We start from the raw sequence: 22,342 nt of genomic DNA on the forward strand, positions 1-22,342 counted from the left end.
GTGCTAGAGAAGATTTCATCCGCCACAAGTGGGTTGAATGAAGCTTTTACGAGCCTGCTCAAAGGCTTTGAGGTATGTAATGAAATACGTAATTTTTTGATTATGGCGCACGTGCTAGGTGTGCTCCGTATAGATAGTAGCCCCTGAGACTCTGGTTGCCAGCCCTAGGCGGCAAACGGAGGATCACATTGTTGAGTAATGATTGCACTGTATTCATGCGCAGGTGGCTAAGGGTCTGGCACCCGACCGGTCCGTTGAAGTCGCTGAACTGAGGCGACGGATTGAAGTTGTGGATGCCGACATCACACTTGTGAACGAGCGGCTGAACGAGTCACAATGTATGTGCTCTGCTTTCCTTATTTTTTATAGGAAATATTAAGAGAAGCATAATGTTAATGTGATATGCTTGGACTGCAGGCGGAGCTGCTACCGTGGAGGCCCTGAGGGTGGAATTTGCCCTAGCTAAGGAACATGCCCGGGCTAGCAATGCGGCTGCCCTAAAGGCGACCGAGGAGTTTAGAGCCGAACAGGCTGCTCATCGCTGAAGCGAAGATAAAATAGCCGAGATGGTTGTGGAGCTGAAAAACGCCGCCAACCGGTATGAGCTCCTTCAAAAAGAGAATCAGGCTAATTCGGCTGACCTAAAGAAGGCCCTTGATGCGGCCAAGGAGACGCGTTCCGAAATTAGGGATGCGCGGGAGGAGCTTCGACGGGCCGGAGAAATCGCGGCTGGAAACCCCTATTTGTTGAGGATGAAGTTCTTAGACCCAAAGTACGCTCCTCTGGATCAACGCTGGAGCCCTGCAGACGCGTATGCGGATCTAGCGAAGAGTGCGGCTGATGCGGCCATGTTTTTCAAGGATCAAAAAGATAATGAAGTGGAAAAGTTGTTCTGGTCACAATTCAGTGCTCCAACGTACCCATTTCCATTGAGTGAAAGGATGGCCGTTGTGGCCGAGCTCCATAGGTTTTCCGGTCTTGCAATGAGGTTTGTAATAGACCATCTATGGCCGAAGGGGCCGAAGCCGGACAGTTATTCTGGTTTAGTGCAACAATTCCTTGGTGTCGTATCATGAATCGATGCCATGAAGAGGTTGGCGTGCATAGAGAGTGCACGGATGGCTCTTGCCCGTGTTAAAGTATATTGGACAGATATGGAGGCCACCATCATTGCAACCCAGTATCCGGCGGGAAGCCAGGATCCAGCCGAGCACTACTTGGAGCAGGTAACAGAAGGTGCTCGTTTAATAGAGGCTCAGTGCTTGAAGAATGTCATGTTCGAGTGACAGATCGTTTCATTGTAAAAACAATTTTATTTTAATTATGGAGGCTATGTTTATACTTTTCGCCTGAAAGTGTTATTGTGCCTCCTGTGCGGCCTTTGATGTATATATGTAATGTGAAAGTTAGCAGTCGTTGGCTTCAGCACCCACGCATACAATGCGGGGGTGTTCGCAAAAATATGCGTCACCACACTTGATCCAATGTCTTGGTCCATTAAGGAGGTGATCGCACGTCGAACTAGGCAACATGACTATATAGCTTTAACACTTTCAGTTAGCCATAGGATTTTGACGGTGGGGCTACTATGTAGCCCCTGGTACCTTTGCGTGCATCTAAATACGGGCGTGTCTGTACATGACCGGGAAACGTTCCTTCATTAATGCAGAGGAATCCTAAAGATTCCGATGAGTCCTCGAGTGGTTGACCAGTCTCTCGCTATATCATGACAGTCAGTTTTCGGCTTTCTCTACTGAGGTGCTCGTCCGGAATAACCAGGGCACAATCGCAGTAGTTCTCCTTTGGCTACCTTAGCCGATAAGAACGGAACGTAAGGCGGCAAACCCAGGAGCCGGGCAAACCCAACATTTGACCAAAGACATGATTCGGAGCTGATGCATATAAGGCCAAACTCGCGACGCCGAACACTCCCGAAGGTATTCGGACTTTATAACATATACTGGGCTGAGTAACGCCCTTTATTATGAACCCTGTATTTCCAGGTACGTGCATTAGTCTGTCATGGCGAAATGCCAATAACGCCAGTATCCCTTGTGGGTGTAGTACCCATGGGAGGTTTAAGCAACAAGAGACAATAAATAAGGTTTACACAGGGGCTTAATCTAGAGAGAAACCTTTGAGCGGGGCCCTGCTGCACGTCTGCGCCTTTGTCTCCGTTGTGCCGTGTCCTGGGAGGGTATCACATGAATGGTGTCTGTAAAAAGGAAAACTCATGTAGAAGAGTATGATGTAAGCGTGCGAAGAGTTGGCTATTATCAATGGATAGTAGAAGTGCAAGACATTGGCCTGTTAATAAGGTCAAGACAAAAGGTGGGCTTTATTGAATATTTGTAGCCCCTGGTGTCCTCTATGAGATTAGATGTACAACGCCCAACTTAGGTTTATCTGGGCTGTTATCGACGATGGTGTGCCGGACTCGTCTAACCGTGTCCGTGGTCTTAACGACCGATCATGCGTTCTGATATCAAAAGCCGCTTAGTGTCCGGCTGCTAGAGCCGCCGCATACTCTTCTGTACGTAAGGAACGCTTCTGTATTTCCGTTAATGGTGATGATGCCACGTGGACCGGGCATCTTGAGTTTAAGGTAGGTGTAGTGCGGTACTGGGTTGAAGCGGGCGAAGGCCGTTCTCCCGAGCAATGCATGATAACCACTTTGGAGGGGGGCGATGGTGAAGAGTAGTTCTTCACTTCTGAAATTTTCTGGAGAACCGAATGTCACCTCTAATACGAGGGAGCCCTTGCAGTGGGCTTCAACGCCTGGTATCACCCCTTCAAAGGTGGTGTTACTTTGGCTGATTCTAGATGGGTCTATCCCCATCCTACAGACAGTGTCCTGGTATATTAGATTGAGGCTACTGCCGCCGTCCATGAGGACACGAGTGAGATGGTATCCGTCGATTATTGGGTCGAGCACCAAGGCAACCAATCGTCCGTGCCGCATACTAGTCGGGTAGTCCCTGTGATCAAAGGTGATCGGGCAGGCCGACCAGGGGTTAAGTTTGGGGGCAACGGGCTCTACAGCGTATGCGTCTCTGAGCGCGCGTATGCGCCTTCTCTTGGGTATGTTAGTCGCGTGGATCATGTTTACTGTTTTTACCTCTGGTGGGAATTTTTTCTGTCCCCCAGTGTTCGGCTAGCGAGGCTCATCCTCGTCTTCACTTGGTGTTTCCCTTCCCTTGTGTTCGGCATTTAACTTGCCGGCCTGCTTAAAGACCCAACATTCTTTGTTAGTGTGGTTCGCCGGTTTTTTGGGGGTGCCATGAATTTGGCACAGTCTGTCTAGGACTTTGTTCAGGCCGGATGCTCCCTCTTTGCTTCCTTTAAATGGCTTCTTTTGTTGACCGGGTCGAGAGCCCCTGAATCCGGCGTTGACCGTTGTGTTGTACGGACTTTCTTCCTTGTTTCGACGCTTGTTTTTATTGCGCCATGGCTTCCCGTTGCCATCCCTGATTTCGGATGTGCCTGGGTCGCTGGTGCCTCTACGGGCCAACCAGCTATCTTCACCCACGCAAAAGCGGGTCATAAGTTTTGTTAAGGCTGCCATTGTCCTCGGCTTTTCTTGGCCGAGGTGTCTGGCGAGCCACTCATCCCGGATACTGTGCTTGAAGGCCGCTAGGTCTTCAGCGTCCGGGCAATCGACAATTTGATTCTTCTTAGTGAGGAATCTATTCCAAAGTGATGTCTACTACACAACCTTCTTCTTGTAGACGTTGTTGGGCCTGCAAGTGCACAGGTTTGTAGGACAGTAGAAAATTTCCCTCAAGTGGATGACCTAAGGTTTATCAATCCGTAGGAGGCGTAGGATGAAGATGGTCTCTCTCAAGCAACCCTGCAAGCAAATAACAAAGAGTCCCTTTTGTCCCCAACACACCCAATACAATGGCTAATTGTATAGGTGCACTAGTTCGGCGATGAGATGGTGATACAAGTGCAATATGGATGGTAGATAAAGGTATTTGTAATCTGAAATAATAAAAACAGCAAGGTAACAAATGATAAAAGTGAGCGTAAATGGTATTGCAATGATAGGAAACAAGGCCTAGGGTTCATACTTTCACTAGTGCAAGTTCTCTCAACAATAATAACATAGATAGATCATATAACAAGCCCTCAACATGCAACAAAGAGTCACTCCAAAGCCACTAATAGCAGAGAACAAACGTAGAGATTATGGTAGGGTATGAAACCACCTCAAAGTTATTCTTTCGGATCAATCTATAAAAGAGTTCGTACTAGAATAACACCTTAAGACACAAATCAACCAAAACCCTAATGTCACCTAGATACTCGATTATCACCTCAAGTATCCGTGGGCATGATTATACGATATGCATCACACAATCTCAGATTCATCCAACCAACACAAAGTACTTCAAAGAGTGCCCCAAAGTTTCTATCGGAGAGTCAAGAACGTGCGCCAACCCCTATGCATAGGTTCCCAATGTCACGAAACCCGCAAGTTGATCACCAAAACATACATCAAGTGGCACATGATATCCCATTGTCACCACAGATAATCACGGCAAGACATACATCAAGTGTTCTCATAAAAGACTCAATCCGATAAGATAACTTCAAAGGGGAAACTCAATTCATCACAAGAGAGTAGAGGGGGAGAAACATCATAAGATCCAACTACAATAGCAAAGCTCGGGATACATCAAGATCATGCCAACACGAGAGAGAAAACGAGAGAGAGAGATCAAACACATAGCTACTGGTACATAGGCCCCGAGGGTGAACTACTCCCTCCTCGTCATGGATAGCGCCGGGATGATGAAGATGGCCACCGGTGATGGGATCCCCCTCCGGCAGGGCGCCGGAACGGGCTCCCGAGAGGTTTTTGGTGGCTACAGAGGCTTGCGGCGGCAGAACTCCCGATCTATCTTCTGTTCTGGAAGTTTTAGGGTACAAGAGTATATATGGTTGCAGGGGGTACGTCGGAGGAGCTACGGGGGCCCCACGAGCCAAGGGGGCGCGCCCGAGGGGGTGGGCGCACCCCCCACCCTCGTGAGCACCTCCCGTATCTCCTGACGTGCACTCCAAGTCCATCGGGTGGCTTTCCTTCCAAAAATAACTTCTCCAGTTGATTTCGTTCCGTTTTGACTTCGTCTGATATTCCTTTTCCTCGAAACACTGAAATAGGCATAAAACAGCAAATCTGGGCTGGGCCTCCGGTTAATAGTTTAGTCCCAAAAATAATATAAAATTGGATAATAAAGCCCAATATTGCCTAAAACAGTAGATAAAGTAGCATGGAGCAATCAAAAATTATAGATACGTTGGAGACGTATCAAGCATCCCCAAGCTTAATTCCTGCTCGTCCTCGAGTAGGTAAATGATAAAAAAGAATTTTTGATGCGGAGTGATACTTTGGCATAATTTCAATGTAATTCTTCTTACTTGTGGTATGAATATTCAGAACCAAAAGATTCAAGACAAAAGTTCATATTGACATAAAAATAATAATACTTCAAGCATACTAACTAAGCAATTATGTCTTCTCAAAATAACATGGCCAAAGAAAGTTATCCCTACAAAATCATATAGTCTGGCTATGCTCCATCTTCCCCACACAAAATATTTAAATCATGCACAACCCCGATGACAAGCCAAGCAATTGTTTCATACTTATGACATTTTCAAAACTTTTTCAATCTTCACGCAATACATGAGCGTGAGCCATGGATATAGCACTATATGTGGAATAGAATGGTGATTGTGGAGAATACAAAAAAAGAAGGAAGATAGTCTCACATCAACTAGGCGTATCAACGGGCTATGGAGATGCCCATCAATAGATATCAATGTGAGTGAGTAGGGATTGCCATGCAACGGATGCAGTAGAGCTATAAGTATATGAAAGCTCTACAAAAGAAACTAAGTGGGTGTGCATCCAACTTGCTTGCTCACGAAGACCTAGGGCATTTTGAGGAAGCCCATCATTGGAATATACAAGCCAAGTTCTATAATGAAAAATTCCCACTAGTATATGAAAGTGACAAAATGAGAGACTCTCTATAATGAAGATCTTGGTGCTAATTTGAAGCACAAGTGTGGTAAAAGGATAGTAGCATTGTCCCTTCTCTCTTTTTCTCTCAATTTTTTTATTTGGGCCTTTCTCTCTCTTTTTTTGGCCTCTTTTTTTTCGTTCGGAGTCTCATCCCGACTTATGGGGGAATCATAGTCTCCATCATCATTTCCTCACTTGGGACAATGCTCTAATAATGATGATCATGACACTTTTATTTTTCTTACAACTCAACAATTACAACTCGATACTTAGAACAAAGTATGACTCTATATGAATGCCTCCGGCGGTGTACCGGGATATGCAATGAATCATGAGTGACATGTATAAAAGAATTATGAACGGTGGCTTTTCCACAAATACGATGTCAACTACATGATCATGCTAGCAATATGACAATGATGGAGCGTGTCATAATAAACGGAACGGTGGAAAGTTGCATGGCAATATATCTCGGAATGGCTATGGAAATGCCATGATAGGTAGGTATGGTGGCTGTTTTGCGGAAGGTATATGGTGGGTGTATGATACCGGCAAAAAGTGTGCGGTATTAGAGAGGCTAGCAATGGTGGAAGGATGGGAAAAAGTGCGTATAATCCATGGACTCAACATTAGTCATAAAGAACTCATATACTTATTGCAAATATCTAGAAGTTATCAAAGCAAACTATTACGCGCATGCTCCTAGGGGGATAGATTGGTAGGAAAAGACCATCGCTCGTCCCTGACCGCCACTCATAAGGAAGACAATCAATAAATAAATCATGCTCCGAGTTCATCACATAACGGTTCACCATACGTGCATGCTACGGGAATCACAAACTTCAACACAAGTATTCTTTGAATTCACAACTACTTAACTAGCATGACTCTAATATCACCATCTTCATATCTCAAAATAATTATCAAGCATCAAACTTATCTTAGTATTCAACGCACTCAAAAGAAAGTTTCACATATCTTGAACACCAAGTATATTAACATTAAGCGAATTACCATGCTATTAACGACTCTCAAAATAATCTAAGTGAAGCATGAGAGATCAATAGTTTCTTTAAAGGAAATCCACCACCGTGCTCTAAAAGGTATAAGTGATGCACTAGAGCAAATGACAGACTACTCCGAAAGATATAAGTGAAGGTCAATGAGTAGCTAAATAATTATGCAACTATGCGAAGACTCTCTCTCATTTAATAATTTCAGATCTTGATACTTATTCAAACAGCAAGCAAAGCTAAAGAAAACTACATTGCAAGGATAGCACAACTCATGTGAAGAAGCAAAAACATAGGCTCAACTGATACTAACCGATAGTTGTTGTAGAAGAAAGGTGGGATGCCTACCGGGGCATCCCCAAGCTTAGATGCTTGAGACTTCTTGAAATATTATCTTGGGGTGCCTTGGGCATCCCCAAGCTTGAGCTTTTGTGTCTCCTTAATTCCTCTCATATCATGGTTTCTCTTTTTATCAAAAGCTTCATTCACAACAAACTCAACAAGAACTCGTGAGATAGGTTAGTATAAACCAATGCAAAACCCTTTCATTTTCTACTGTAACAAATCACTTAAATAATCATTCAACATTTCATACTAAATGCCTCTGCATATTTAATACTCCTATCCTCAAATAGAATCATTAATTAAGCAAACATATGCAAACAATGCAACCATAACAGCAATCTGCCAAAACAGTACAGTCTGTAAAGAATGCAAGAGTATCAATACTTCCCCTGACTCCAAAAATTATGAACTAAAATTACCACTGTAATAAATTTATCAGAGCTCAATATGCAAAAAGATTCAACATCATACCACTCTCTAACTTTTCTAGGGAATTTTTGCAACAGCGGTAAACTTTCTGTTTTTCAAACAGCAACATGTATACTAGCAAAATAAGCATGGCAAAGGCTATCCTTGACTTCTTTATTGAAACTAAAGATGCAAAAAATTATTCTAAATAACAGCAAGCAAATACTAACAAAAATAAAATGACGCTCCAAGCAAAACACATATCATGTGGTGAATAAAACTATAGCTCCAAGTAAAGTTACCGATGGAAGTAGACGAAAGAGGGGATGCCTTCCGGGGCATCCCCAAGTTTAGGCTCTTGGCTATTCTTGAATATTAGCTTGGGGTGCCTTGGGCATCCCCAAGCTTAGGCTCTTGCCACTCCTTATTCCATAGTCCATCGAATCTTTACCCAAAACTTGAAAACTCCACAACACAAAACTCAACAGAAAACTCGTAAGCTCCGTTAGTGAAAGAAAACAAAACCACCACATTGGTACTGTAATTAACTCATTATAAATTCATATTGGTGTAATATCTACTGTACTCCAACTTATCTATGGTTCATACCCTCCGATACTAGTCATAGATTCATCAAAATAAGCAAACAACACATAGAAAACAGAATCTGTCAAAAACAGAACAGTCTGTAGTAATCTGTATGAAACGTATACTTCTGGAACTCCAAACATCTACCAAATTAGTAAGCCCTAAGCAATTCGTGTACCAATCCAGAGCAAAAAGAATAAGATCAGAATAACGTTTCTGTGAATTAACAAAACTAATTTACTGGGTGCAAAAGTTTCTGATTTTCAGCAGGATCAACACAATTATCACCGTAAGTCATCCTAAAGGTCTTACTTGGCACTTTATTGAAACAAAAGCTATAAAACATGATTACTACAGTAGCATAATCATGTGAACACACAAAAACAGTAAGGATAAGTATTGGGTTGTCTCCCAACAAGCGCTTTTCTTTAATGCCTTTCTAGCTAGGCATGATGATGACAATGATGCTCACATAAAAGATAAGAATTGAAACATAATGGGAGCATCATGAAGCATATGACTAGCACTTTTAATTCTAACCCACTTCCTATGCGTAGGGATTTTGTGAGAAAACAACTTATGGGAACGATAATCAACTAGCATAGGAAGGTAAAACAAGCATAGCTTCAAACTTGAAGCACATATAGAGGAAACTTGATATTATTGCAATTCCTACAAGCATATATTCCTCCCTCATAATAATTTTCAGTAGCATCATGAATGAATTCAACAATATAACCAGCACCTAAAGCATTCTTTTCATGATCTACTTGCATAGAAAATTCACTCCTCTCCTCATAAGCAAAATTCTTCTCATGAATAGTAGTGGGAGCAAACTCAACAAAATAACTATCATATGATTTAAAATTAGGATCAAGATGACAAGTTTCATGGTTATCATTATTCTTTAAAGCATACGTGTCATCACAATAATCATCATAGATAGGAGGCATGCTTTCATCATAACTAGTGCAATCATCATTAGTACTATGGATATTCAAGGAGTTCATACTAACAACATTGCAATCATGCTCATCATTCAAAGATTTAGTGCCAAACATTCTATAGATTTCTTCTTCTAGCACTTGAGCATAATTTTCCTTTCCATCATACTCACGAAAGATATTTAAAAAGACGAAGCGTATGAGACAAACTCAATTCCATTTTTTTGTAGTTTTATTTTATAGACTAAACTTGTGATAAAACAATAAACTAAAAGACTCGATTGCAAGATCTAAAGATATACCTTCAAGCACTAACCTCCCCGGCAACGGCGCTAGAAAAGAGATTGATGTCTACTACACAACCTTCTTCTTGTAGACGTTGTTGGGCCTGCAAGTGCACATGTTTGTAGGACAGTAGAAAATTTCCCTCAAGTGGATGACCTAAGGTTTATCAATCCGTAGGAGGCGTAGGATGAAGATGGTCTCTCTCAAGCAACCCTGCAACCAAATAACAAAGAGTCTCTTGTGTCCCCAACACACCCAATACAATGGCAAATTGTATAGGTGCACTAGTTCGGCGAAGAGATGGTGATACAAGTGCAATATAGATGGTAGATAAAGGTATTTGTAATCTGAAATAATAAAAACAGCAATGTAACTAATGAAAAAAGTGAGCGTAAACGGTATTGCAATGATAGGAAACAAGGCCTACGGTTCATACTTTCACTAGTGCAAGTTCTCTCAACAATAATAACATAGATAGATCATATAACAAGCCCTCAACATGCAACAAAGAAGTCACTCCGAAGCCACTAATAGCGGAGAACAAATGTACAGATTATGGTAGGGTACGAAACCACCTCAAAGTTATTCTTTCGGATCAATCTATAAAAGAGTTCGTACTAGAATAACACCTTAAGACACAAATCAACCAAAACCCTAATGTCACCTAGATACTCCATTGTCACCTCAAGTATCCGTGGGCATGATTATACGATATGCATCACACAATCTCAGATTCATCCAACCAACACAAAGTACTTCAAAGAGTGCCCCAAAGTTTCTATCGGAGAGTCAAGAACATGTGCCAACCCCTATGCATAGGTTTCCAATGTCACGAAACCCGCAAGTTGATCACCAAAACATACATCAAGTGGCACATGATATCCCGTTGTCACCATAGATAATCACGGCAAGACATACATCAAGTGTTCTCAATAAAGACTCAATCCGATAAGATAACTTCGAAGGGGAAACTCAATTCATCACAAGAGAGTAGAGGGAGAGAAACATCATAAGATCCAACTACAATAGCAAAGCTCGGGATACATCAAGATCGTGCCATAGATGGAACACGAGAGAGAACACGAGAGAGAGAGATCAAACACATAGCTACTGGTACATACTTTCAGCCTCGAGGGTGAACTACTACCTCCTCGTCATGGATAGCGTCGGGATGATGAAGATGGCCATCGGTGATGGGATCCCCCTCTGACAGGGCCCCGGAACGGGCTCCTGAGAGGTTTTTTGTGGCTACAGAGGCTTGCAGCGGCGGAACTCCCGATCTATCTTTTGTTCTGGAAGTTTTAGGGTACAAGAGTATATATGGGTGCAGGGGTACGTTGGAGGAGCTACGGGGGGCCCACGAGGCAGGGGCGCGCCCGGGGGGTGGCGTGCCCCCACCCTCGTGAGCACCTCCCGTATCTCCTGACATGCACTCCAAGTCCATCGGGTGGCTTTCCTTCCAAAAATAACTTCTCCAGTTGATTTCGTTCCGTTATGACTTCGTCTGATATTCCTTTTCCTCGAAACACTGAAATAGGCATAAAACAGCAAATCTGGGCTGGGCCTCCGGTTAATAGGTTAGTCCCAAAAATAATATAAAAGTGGATAATAAAGCCCAATATTGCCTAAAACAATAGATAAAGTAGCATGGAGCAATCAAAAATTATAGATACGTTGGAGACGTATCACAAAGCTTGCGGGCCGACTCTCCGGGCTGTTGAATTATGTGACTTAAATCGTCAGCGTCCGGAGGTCGGACATAGGTTCCTTGAAAATTGGCCCTGAAAGCGTCCTCTAGTTCCTCCCAGCTTCCGATTGAATTTTTGGGGAGGCTTTTCAACCAGTGCCGAGCTGGTCCCTTCAACTTTAGGGGAGGGTATTTTATGGCGTGGAGGTCGTCCCCACGAGCCATGTGGATATGCAGGATAAAATCCTCAATCCAGACCCCGAGGTCTATCGTTCCGTCGTATGCCTCTATGTTCACGGGTTAGAAACCCTATGGAAATTCATGGTCCAGTACCTCTTCGGTGAAGCACAGAGGGTGAGCAGCCCCTCTGTATCTGGACATGTTGTGGCATGCTGTCGACTGTTGTTGTGTCCGGTGCTGATTCCGAACTGGTACTCGATCAGTCTGATCGTTTTGGTGACCATAATCCTGCGCCGGAGCGTGTCCTCTAGATCGTCACGCCGGCCTTTTTTGTCCAGGAGCTCACGTAAATCGTGTGCGGCGTCAGTAGCTGCTCTATTGCGGTGATGAAGTGGTTGGTCCGGCCTACTAGTCGTATTGTTCTTCGGTGGAATGGCCTCATCAACGAATTCTGGCAGCAGCTTGCGTTTTGGATGGCTCTTTGTGTGGCAATCGTCGCCGTATTTTTCTTTAGTGTCTAGCACTTTATTCCATCTGCGATTGAGTGTTTCCTGTGCGGCCTTAAGCCTTTGCTTCTGCTTCTTTAGACTTCTTGCAGTGGCCATAAGCCTTCTGTGGAGGTTATCTTGTTCCAAACATTTTTCCGGGATGATGAATGCATCGTCGTCCGGACGGTGCTCCTCTCTCGGGGCAAGTTGATGAGTTCGGCCCTCGGGATCACTGTGATCGAGCGTCTGCTCCGGGCTATGTTCGACGTGACCTGGCTCATCTTGCTCTATCGCTGGGTCCATATGGTTGTCGTTGCCTTTGGAGTTGACTGGGGTGTCGATCTTTCTAGCGTTGTTATCGCTGTTTTTACTGTGGCTGGACTTAGAGCGTCATCTGCGCCGTCGTTTTGGCTTTTGTCCAGGGGGTTTATCCTCCGTTTTGTCGCCATCGTCCTCCTTAGGCGTGTCCACCATGTATATATCATATGATGAGGTGGCAGTCCAGCGCCCCATGGGCGGTGGTTCTGAATTGTCCCCTGCGCCGACGTCCGTACCGTCAGTGTCATCGGAGTTGAAGTCAAGCATGTCTATTACATCATCGACAGTGTCTATGAAGTGGGTGGTGGGTGGGAAACGAATTTCTTCATCGCCTTCTTCCCCCTCGAGCCGGACAAAGTTCGGCCAAGAGGCTCCTGACAAAGAGAGAGACCTTAATGAATTCAACATGTCGCCGAAGGGCGAGTGCTGGAAGATATCTGCAGCGGTGAACTCCATTACCGGAGCCCAGCCAGATTCGGCGGGCTCGGGGGTGTGCGGTCTGGAACCTACAGCCGGACACATGTATGACGGTCCGGTGGCACAGACTTCCTTTGGGGTGGAGTCTGTGTTCAGCTCTACCGCCAATGAGTATGCGGCCTCCGGGGCGGGGTCCATCCGCCCATCCTCGGACGACGCGATCTGCCCCAGATTTAGGTCTGGAGCTCCTACAGGTGTGATATCCCGAGTATTGTCCGACAGCATGTCTAAGCCGTGCTCGTCGTGACTGTTCGGTGCTCCTGGCGTAGGACCAAATCCGTCGAAGATCAAGTCTTCATGGATATTGGCCGTGTAATTCAAGTTTCCGAATCTGACCTGATGGTTAGGGGCGTAGCTGTCGATCTGCTCCAGATGGCCAAGTGAATTGGCCCGCAGTATGAAGCCACCGAACACGAAGACCTGTCCGGGGAGAGAAGTCTCACCCTAGACCGCGTTGTTGTTGATTGAAGGAGCCATCGAGCCTTGCAGCGACGACATAGAGGAACTCTCAATGAAAGCACCAATGTCGGTGTCAAAACCGGCGAATCTCGGGTAGGGGGTCCCGATCTGTGCGTCTAAGGCCAACGGTAACAGGAGGCAAGGGACACGATGTTTTACCCAGATTCGGGCCCTCTCGATGGAGGTAAAACCCTACTTCCTGCTTGATTTATCTTGATGATATGAGTATTACAAGAGTTGATCTACCATGAGATCGTAGAGGCTAAACCCTAGAATCTAGCCTATGATGATTATGATTGTCCTTCTACAGACTAAACCCTCCGGTTTATTTAGACACCGGAGGGGGCTAGGGTTTACACAAAGTCGGTTACAAAGAAGAAGATTTAATATCCGGATCGCCAAACTTGTCTTCCACACAAAGGAGAGTCCCATCCGTACACGGGACGAAGTCTTGAGTCTTGTATCTTCACGGTCCAACAGTCCGGCCAAAGTATATAGTGCGGCTGTCCGGATACCCCCTAATCCAGGAATCCCTCACCCCCCTCTCTCTTTGTCCTCTCTACTCGGCTCGAGCTCTGACCCTCACGTCTCTTTCGGTCTCTCTTCGATTTGGTGCAGGGGCCGTCTCTCTTGATTCAATCCCCCCAAAAAATCTCATATTTGGTTCTGTGCCTACAAGATATTCGATGAAAGAGCCTGTACATATGTGATGTTTATATTCGCACATAGTACCTATTATTTGTCTTTTAGTTTCAGATGATTTCTTTAATTTTGTGGCATTTTCAATTTCAAGATGTTACTTTAGGAGCTAAAGTAAGAGAAAATGAAAGTTGTTGCACGGATGTTGGTTTGGAGCACCACTCGGAGGTCTTGTTGTCGAGTGGGAGGATCAGAAGGTAGTGGGAGGTGATGCCAAGTATTGCCGTATATTTTGTTTCCTTCATGTCATTTTTGTTTAGCAGATGATATATTAGTAATTCCTCCATGACTATTTGGATCACTGAAATGGCTAATTACTTCATGAATATGATTTATCTGTTGGTCTCATATAATCCCTTTCTCTGTTTCAGATTTCTTTGCGAGGGAGGGCCTGGTGGATGTGTGCTATTTTGCGGATGTAGGCTGAGGTTGGGATACCTCACTGATCATGTCGTCCTTGTTATTCTTACTCCCCAGTTTCTAAGGTTCGTGGTTCCCGCGTGTGTGTGGTGTAGTTGGATTTGTATCTGCCATGGTTGGGGTGGAACAGATTGACTTGGTTTTCAGGATTTTGTGATCGGGTCAACCGATCCGCTGCATAAAAAATATAGGACCATTCTATACTCTTGGTTTCTTCTCCTTCGGAGTCTATGCAGGTCAAATATTTTGTCATCCGCGTACTTGTGTGCACATTTCCCGCTGTTTCTGTTGAGAGGGAGTATGCCATGTAAAAAATTGTCAGATTATATTTCTTCTTCTGTTTTAGCTATGAAGTAATGAATACATGTGTTGGGAAATGTAGCATGCAATTTTAAAAAAGTTTCTACGCTCATGCAAGATCTATCTAGGAGATGCATAGCAAAGAGAGGGGGAGAGTGTGTCCACGTACCCTCATAGACCGAAAGTGGAAGCGTTAACTTAACGCAGTTGATGTAGTCGAACATCTTCTCGAATCAACCGATCAAGTACCAAACATATGGCACCTCCGAGTTCTGCACACGTTCAGCTTGATGACGTCCCTCGAACTCTTGATCCAGTAGAGGTACGAAGGAGTCGATGAGTTTCGTCAGCACGGCGGTGTGGTGACGGTGTTGGTGATGTGATCCGTGCTGGGCTTCGCCTAAGCACTACGACAATATGACTGGAGGAGTAAACGGTGGAGGGGGCCACCACACACGGCTAAGAAACAACTTTTGTGCTTTGGGGTGCCCCTCTGCCCCCATATATAGAGGAGGAGAGGGGAGGAGGCCGGCCCTAGGGGGCACGCCAAGTGGGGTGAGTCCCACTAGGACTCCTAGTCCTAGTTGGCTCCCTTCTTCCTTCCAACGAAGGGGGAAAAGGGAAAGAGAGGGAGAGGGAGAGGGAAAGGGGGGTCGCGCCCCTCCCGTAGTCCAATTCAGACTACCCATGGGGGAGGCGCCACCTCCACATGACATGCGTCTCCTCTCCCCTATGGCCCATTAAGGCCCAATACTTCACCGGGGGTTCAGGTAACCCCTCGGTACTCTGATATTTATTCAAAACACTCCGGAACCATTCCGATGTCCGAATATAACCTTCCAATACATCAATCTTTACCTCTCTACCATTTAGAGACTCCTCGTCATGTCCTCGATCTCATCCGGGACTCCGAACAACCTTCGGTGACCAAAACACATAACTCATATAATACATATCATCATCGAACTTAAGCGTGCGGACCCTATGGGTTCGAGAACTATGTAGACATGACCGAGGCACCTCTTCGGTCAATAACCTATAGCGGAACCTGGATGCTCATACATGTAGAGCACCTTTATAATCCCCCAGTTATGTTGTGACGTTTGATAGCATAACAGGTATTCCTCCGGTGTCCGGGAGTTGCATAATCTCATAGTCGGAGGAATATGTATTTGACATGAACAAAGTAGTAGCAATAAAACTGAACGATCATTATGCTAAGCTAACGGATGGGTCTTGTCCATCACATCATTCTCCTAATGATGTGATCCTGTGCATCAAACGACAACACATGCCCATGGCTTGGAAACTTAACCATCTCTGATTAACGAGCTAGTCTAGTAGAGGCATTCTTGGGGCACTGTGTTTTGTCTATGTATTCACACATGTATCAAGTTTCCGGTTAATACAATTCTAGCATGAATAACAGGCATTTATCATGATATAAGGAAATACAAAATAACAACTTCATTATTTCCTCTAGGGCATATTTCCTTCAGTCTCCCACTTGCACTAGAGTCAATAATCTAGTTCACATCGCCAGTGATTTAACACCAATAGTTCACATCTATATGTGATTAACACCCATAGTTCACATCGCCATGTGACCAACACCCAAAGGGTTTACTAGAGTCAATAATCTAGTTCACATCTCTATGTGATTAACATCCAAAGAGTACTAAGGTGTGATCATGTTTTGCTTGTGTGAGAAGTTTAGTCAACGGATCTGCCATATTCAGAGTCGTATGTATTTTGCAAATTTTCTATGTCTACAATGCTATGCATGGAGCTACTCTAGCTAATTTCTCCCACTTTCAGTATGTATCCAGATTGAGACTCAGAGTCATCCGGATCGGTGTAAAAGCTTGCATCGACGTAACTCTTTACGACAAACTCTTTATCACCTCCATAACCGAGAAATATTTCCTTAGTCCTCTTAGGTAACTAAGCATAACTTTAACCGATGTCCAGTGTTCCACTCCTGAATCTCTATCGTACCCCCTTGCCAAACTCTTGGTAAGGTACACAATAGGTCTGGTACACAACATAACATACTTTCTATGGCTAAGGCATAGGGAACGACTTTCATTCTCTTTCTATTTTCTGCTGTGGTCGGGTTTTGAGTCTTACTCAACTTTACACCTTGCAACACAGGCAAGAACTCCTTCTTTGACTGTTACATTTTGAACTATTTCAAAATCAAGTCAAGGTTGTACTCGTTGAAAATCTTATCAAGCGTCTTGATCTATCTCTATATATCTTGATGCCCAATATGTAAGTAGCTTCACTGAGGTCTTTCTTTGACAAACTCCTTTCAAACACTCCTTTTATGCTTTCCAGAAAATTCTACATCATTTCTAATCAACAATATGTCATTCACATATTCTTATTAGAAAGGCTGTAGCGCTCCCACTCACTTTCTTGTAAATAGAGGCTTTATCGCAAGTCTGTATAAAACTATATGCTTTGATCAATTCATCAAAGAGTATATTCCAACTCCGAGATGCTTACACCAGTCCATAGATGGATCGCTGGAGCTTGCACATTTTGTTAGCACCTTTAGGATTTACAAAACCTTCTAGTTGTATCATATACAACCCTTCTTTAATAAGTCCATTTAAGGAATGCAGTTTTGGCATCCATTTGCTAGATTTCATAAAATATGGCAATTGCTAACATGATTTGAACGGACTTAAGCATCGCTACGGTTGAGAAAATCTCATTGTAGTCAACACCTTGAACTTGTTGAAAACTTTTTTGCGACAAGTCGAGCTTTGTATATAGTAACACAACCACTAGCGTCCGTCTTCCTCTTGAAGATTCATTTATTCTCAATGGCTTGCCGATCATCGGGCAAGTCCACCAAAGTCCACACTTTGTTCTCATACATGGATCCTATCTCAGATTTCATGGCCTCAAGCCATCTATCGGAATCTGGGCTCATCATAGCTTCTTCATAGTTTGTAGGTTTGTCATGATCAAGTAACACGACTTCCAGAACAAGATTACCAGACCACTCTAGTGCGGATCGTGCTTTGGTTGACCTACGAGATTCTGTAGCAACTTGATTTGAAGTTTCATGATCATTATCATTAGCTTCCTCTCCAATTGGTGTAGACATCACGGGAACGGATTTGTCAGATGAGATATTTTCCAAATTGAGAGAAGGTACAATTACCTCATCAAGTTCTACTTTCCTCCCACTCACTTCTTTTGAGAGAAACTCCTTCTCTAGAAAGGTTACGTTCTTGGCAAAAAAACTTGCCTTCGGATCTGTGGTAGAAGGTGTACCCAATTGTTTTCTTAGGTATCCTATGAAGACGCACTTCTCCGATTTGGGTTCGAGCTTATCAGGCTGAAGCCTTTTGACATAAGCATTGCATCCCCAAACTTTAAGAAATGACAACTTAGGTTTGTTGCCAAACTATGGTTCATATGATGTCGTCTCCACGAACTTTGATGGTGCCCTATTTAACGTGAATGAAGTTGTCTCTAATGCATAACCCCAAAACGATAGTGGTAAATCGGTAAGAGACATCATAGATCGCACCATATCTAATAATGTGCGGTTACGACGTTCGGACACACCATTATGCTGTGGTGTTCCACGTGGCGTGAGCTGTGAAACTATTACACATTGTTTTAAATGAAGGCCAAACTCGTAAGTCAAATATTCTCCTCCACGATCAGATTGTAGAAACTTTATTTTCTTGTTACGATGATTCTCCACTTCACTCTGAAATTCTTTGAATTTTTCAAATGCTTCAGACTCGTGTTTCATATCTTCTCAAATCATCTGTGAAGGTCAGAAAATAACGATACCCTCCATGAGCCTCAACACTCATCGGACCGCATACATCAGTATGTATTATTTCCAATAAGTCATTAGCTTGTTTTATTGTTCCGGAGAATGGAGTTTTAGTCATATTGCCCATGAGACATGGTTCGCTAGTATCAAATGATGCATAATCAAGTGATTTCAAAAGCTCATCAGGATGGAGTTTCTTCATGCGCTTTACACCAATATGACCTAAACAACAGTGCCACAAGTATGTTGCACTATTACTATCAACTTTGCATCTTTTTGCATTAATAAACCATCAACATTGGGTGTATGACCATGGAAGGTTTTATTCATGTAAACAGAATAACAATTATTCTCTGTCTTAAATGAATAACTGTATTGCAATAAGGGATAATTAGATTTATGCCCCTGGTTATGTCCCACTCGTCTATTTTACCCCTAATTTCCAAAAGTCACCGGTTCTGTCCAAGTCACTTTGCTCCTCTTATGCTTTTGACCTTTGACCGTTTGACCGTCAGTTTAAAAACTCCATAACTAATTCATACTAGATCAGAAAAATGCAAATAAGATACCAAAATGTTCAGAAAAACATCACCTATAAGTGAGTGTCATTTGCATTCATGAAAAAAGTGTTGGAAAGTGCACATTCGAGTTTTAGCTCTTTTAATACCACCATGAATAGAAGCACACAGTTTCAGGCTTAGGTCCAGCTTTGGGCTTCTTCACGGGAGTGACAACTTGCTTGCCATTCTTCTTGAAGTTTCCTTTCTTTCCCTTTGCCCTTTTCTTGAAACTAGTGGTCTTGTTTAATAATCAACACTTGATTCTTTTTCTTGATTTCTACCTTCATCAATTTCAGCATCACGAAGAGCTCGGGAATCGCTTTCGTCATCCCTTGCATATTATAGTTCATCATGATGTTCCAGCAACTTGGTGATGGTGACTAGAGAACTCTGTCAATCACTATCTTATCTGAAAGATTAACTCCCACTTGATTCAAGCGATTGTAGTACCCAGACATTCTGAGCACATGCTCACTAGCTGAGCTATTCTCCTCCATCTTTTAGGCGAAGTACTTGTCAGAGGTCTCATACCTCTCGACACGGGCATGTGTCTGAAATACCAATTTCAGCTCTTGGAACATCTCATATGCTCCGTGGCATTCAAAACAGTTTTTGAAGTCCCGGTTCTAAGCCGTAAAGCATGGTGCACTAAACTATCAAGTAGTCATCATATTGAGCTAGCCAAACGTTCATACCGTCTGCATATTCTCCTGCAATAGGTCTGTCACCTAGCGGTGCATCAAGGACATAATCCTTCTGTGTAGTAATGAGGATAATCCTTAGATCATGGACCCAGTCTGCATCATTGCTACTATCATCTTTCAACTTAGTTTTCTCTAGGAACATATCAAAAAAAATAGGGGAGCTACAACGCGAGCTATTGATCTACAACATAATTTGCAAATACTATCAGGACTAAGTTCATGATAAATTATGTTCAATTAATCAAATTACTTAAGAACTCCCACTTAGATAGACATCCCTCAAGTCATCTAAACGATACGTGATCCAAATCAACTAAACCATGTTCGATCATCACGTGAAATGGAGTAGTCATCAATGGTGAGCATCTCTATGTTGATCATATCCACTATATGATTCACATTCGACCTTTCGGTCTCTAGTGTTTCGAGGCCATATCTGTATATGCTAGGATTGTCAAGTTTAACCCAAGTATTCCGCATGTGCAAAACTGGCTTGCACCCATTGTAGAGCTTTTCACACCCGATCATCACGTGGTGTCTCAGCACGGAGAACTTTCGCAATGGTGCATACTCGGGGAGTACACTTATACCTTGAAATTTTCTAAGGGATCATCTTATAATGTTACCGCCGTACTAAGCAAAATAAGATGCATAAAAGATAAACATCACATGCAATCAAAATATGTGACATGATATGGCCATCATCATCTTGCGCTTTCGATCTCCATCACCAAAGCAACGTCATGATCTCCATCATCACCGGCTTGACACCTTGATTCCATCGTATCGGCGTGGTCGTCTCGCCAACCATTGCTTCTACAAGTATCGCTACCGCTTAGTGATTAAGTAAAGCAATTACAAAGCATTTGTATTTCATACAATAAAGCGACAACCATATGGCTCCTGCCAGTTACCGATAATTAACCTTTTACAAAACATGATCATCTCATACAACATGTTTATATCAAATCATGTCTTGACCATAGCACATCACAACATGCCCTGCAAAAACAAGTTAGACATCATGTACTTTCTTTGTTGCAAGTTTTACGTGGCTGCTACGGGCTTCTAGCATGAACCGTACTTACCTACGGCACAAAAACCACAACGGTGATTTATCAAGTTTGTTGTTTTACCTTCTACAAGGACCGGCCGCAGTCAAATTTGATTCAACTAAAGTTGGAGAAACAGACACCCGTCAGCCACCTTTATGCAAAACTAGTTGCATGTCTGTCGGTGGAACCGGTCTCATGAACGCGGTCATCTAAGGTTGGTCCAGGCCGCTTCATCTAACAATATCGTCGAATCAAAATAAGATGTTGGTGGTAAGCAGTATGACAATCACCGACCACAACTCTTTGTGTTCTACTCGTGCATATCATCTATGCATAGACCTGGCTCTGATACCACTGTTGGAAAACGTTATTGGAAATATGCCCTAGAGGCAATGATAAATTAGTTGTTATTATTATATTTCCTTGTTCATGATAATCGTTTATTATCCATGCTATAATTGTATTGAAAGGAAACTCAGATACATGTGTGGATACATAGACAACACCATGTCCCTAGCAAGCCTCTATTGACTAGCTCGTTGATCAATAGATGGTTACGGTTTCCTAACCATGGACATTGGATGTCATTGATAACGGGATCACATCATTAGTAGAATGATGTAATGGACAAGACCCAATCCTAAGCCTAGCACAAAGATCGTAGTTCGTATGCTAAAGCTTTTCTAATGTCAAGTATCATTTCCTTAGACCATGAGATTGTGCAACTCACGGGTACCCTAGGAATGCTTTGGGTGTACCAAACGTCACATCGTAACTGGGTGGCTATAAAGGTGCACTACAGGTATCTCTGAAAGTGTCTGTTGGGTTGGCACGAATCGAGACTGGGATTTGTCACTCCGTGTAAACGGAGAGGTATCTCTGGGCCCACTCGGTAGTACATCATCATAATGTGCACAATGTGACCAAGGGGTTGCTCACGGGATGATGTGTTACAGAACGAGTAAAGAAACTTGCCAGTAACGAGATTGAACAAGGTATCGGTATACCGGCGATCGAATCTCGGGCAAGTACAATACCGTTAGACAAAGGGAATTGTATACAGGATCGATTGAGTCCTTGACATCGTGGTTCATCCGATGAGATCATCATGGAACATGTGGGAGCCAACATGGGTATCCAGATCCTGCTGTTGGTTATTGACCGGAGAACATCTCGGTCATGTCTACATGTCTCCCGAACCCGTAGGGTCTACACACTTAAGGTTCGATGACGCTAGGGTTATAAAGGAAGTTTGTATGTGGTTACCGAATGTTGTTCGGAGTCCCGGATGAGATCCTGGACATAACGAGGAGTTCCGGAATGGTCTAGAGGTAAAGATTTATATATGGAAAGTTGTTGTTCGGGTTCCGGAAAAAGTTCGGGTTTTTTCGGTATTGTACCGGGAAGCTTCCAGAAGGTTCCGGAGGATTCCGGAGGGGTCCGGGGGTCCGGAAATTGTTCCACCACGTCCAATACAGTAGCATGGGCTGTAGGGGGGCGCCCTAGCCTTAATGGGCCAGGGGCACCAGCCCCCCCAAGGCCCATGCGCATGGGAAGGGGAAAACCCTAA

This window comes from Triticum aestivum, chromosome 7B (assembly GCF_018294505.1).
Source record: "Triticum aestivum cultivar Chinese Spring chromosome 7B, IWGSC CS RefSeq v2.1, whole genome shotgun sequence".
NCBI classification, from domain to species: domain Eukaryota; kingdom Viridiplantae; phylum Streptophyta; class Magnoliopsida; order Poales; family Poaceae; genus Triticum; species Triticum aestivum.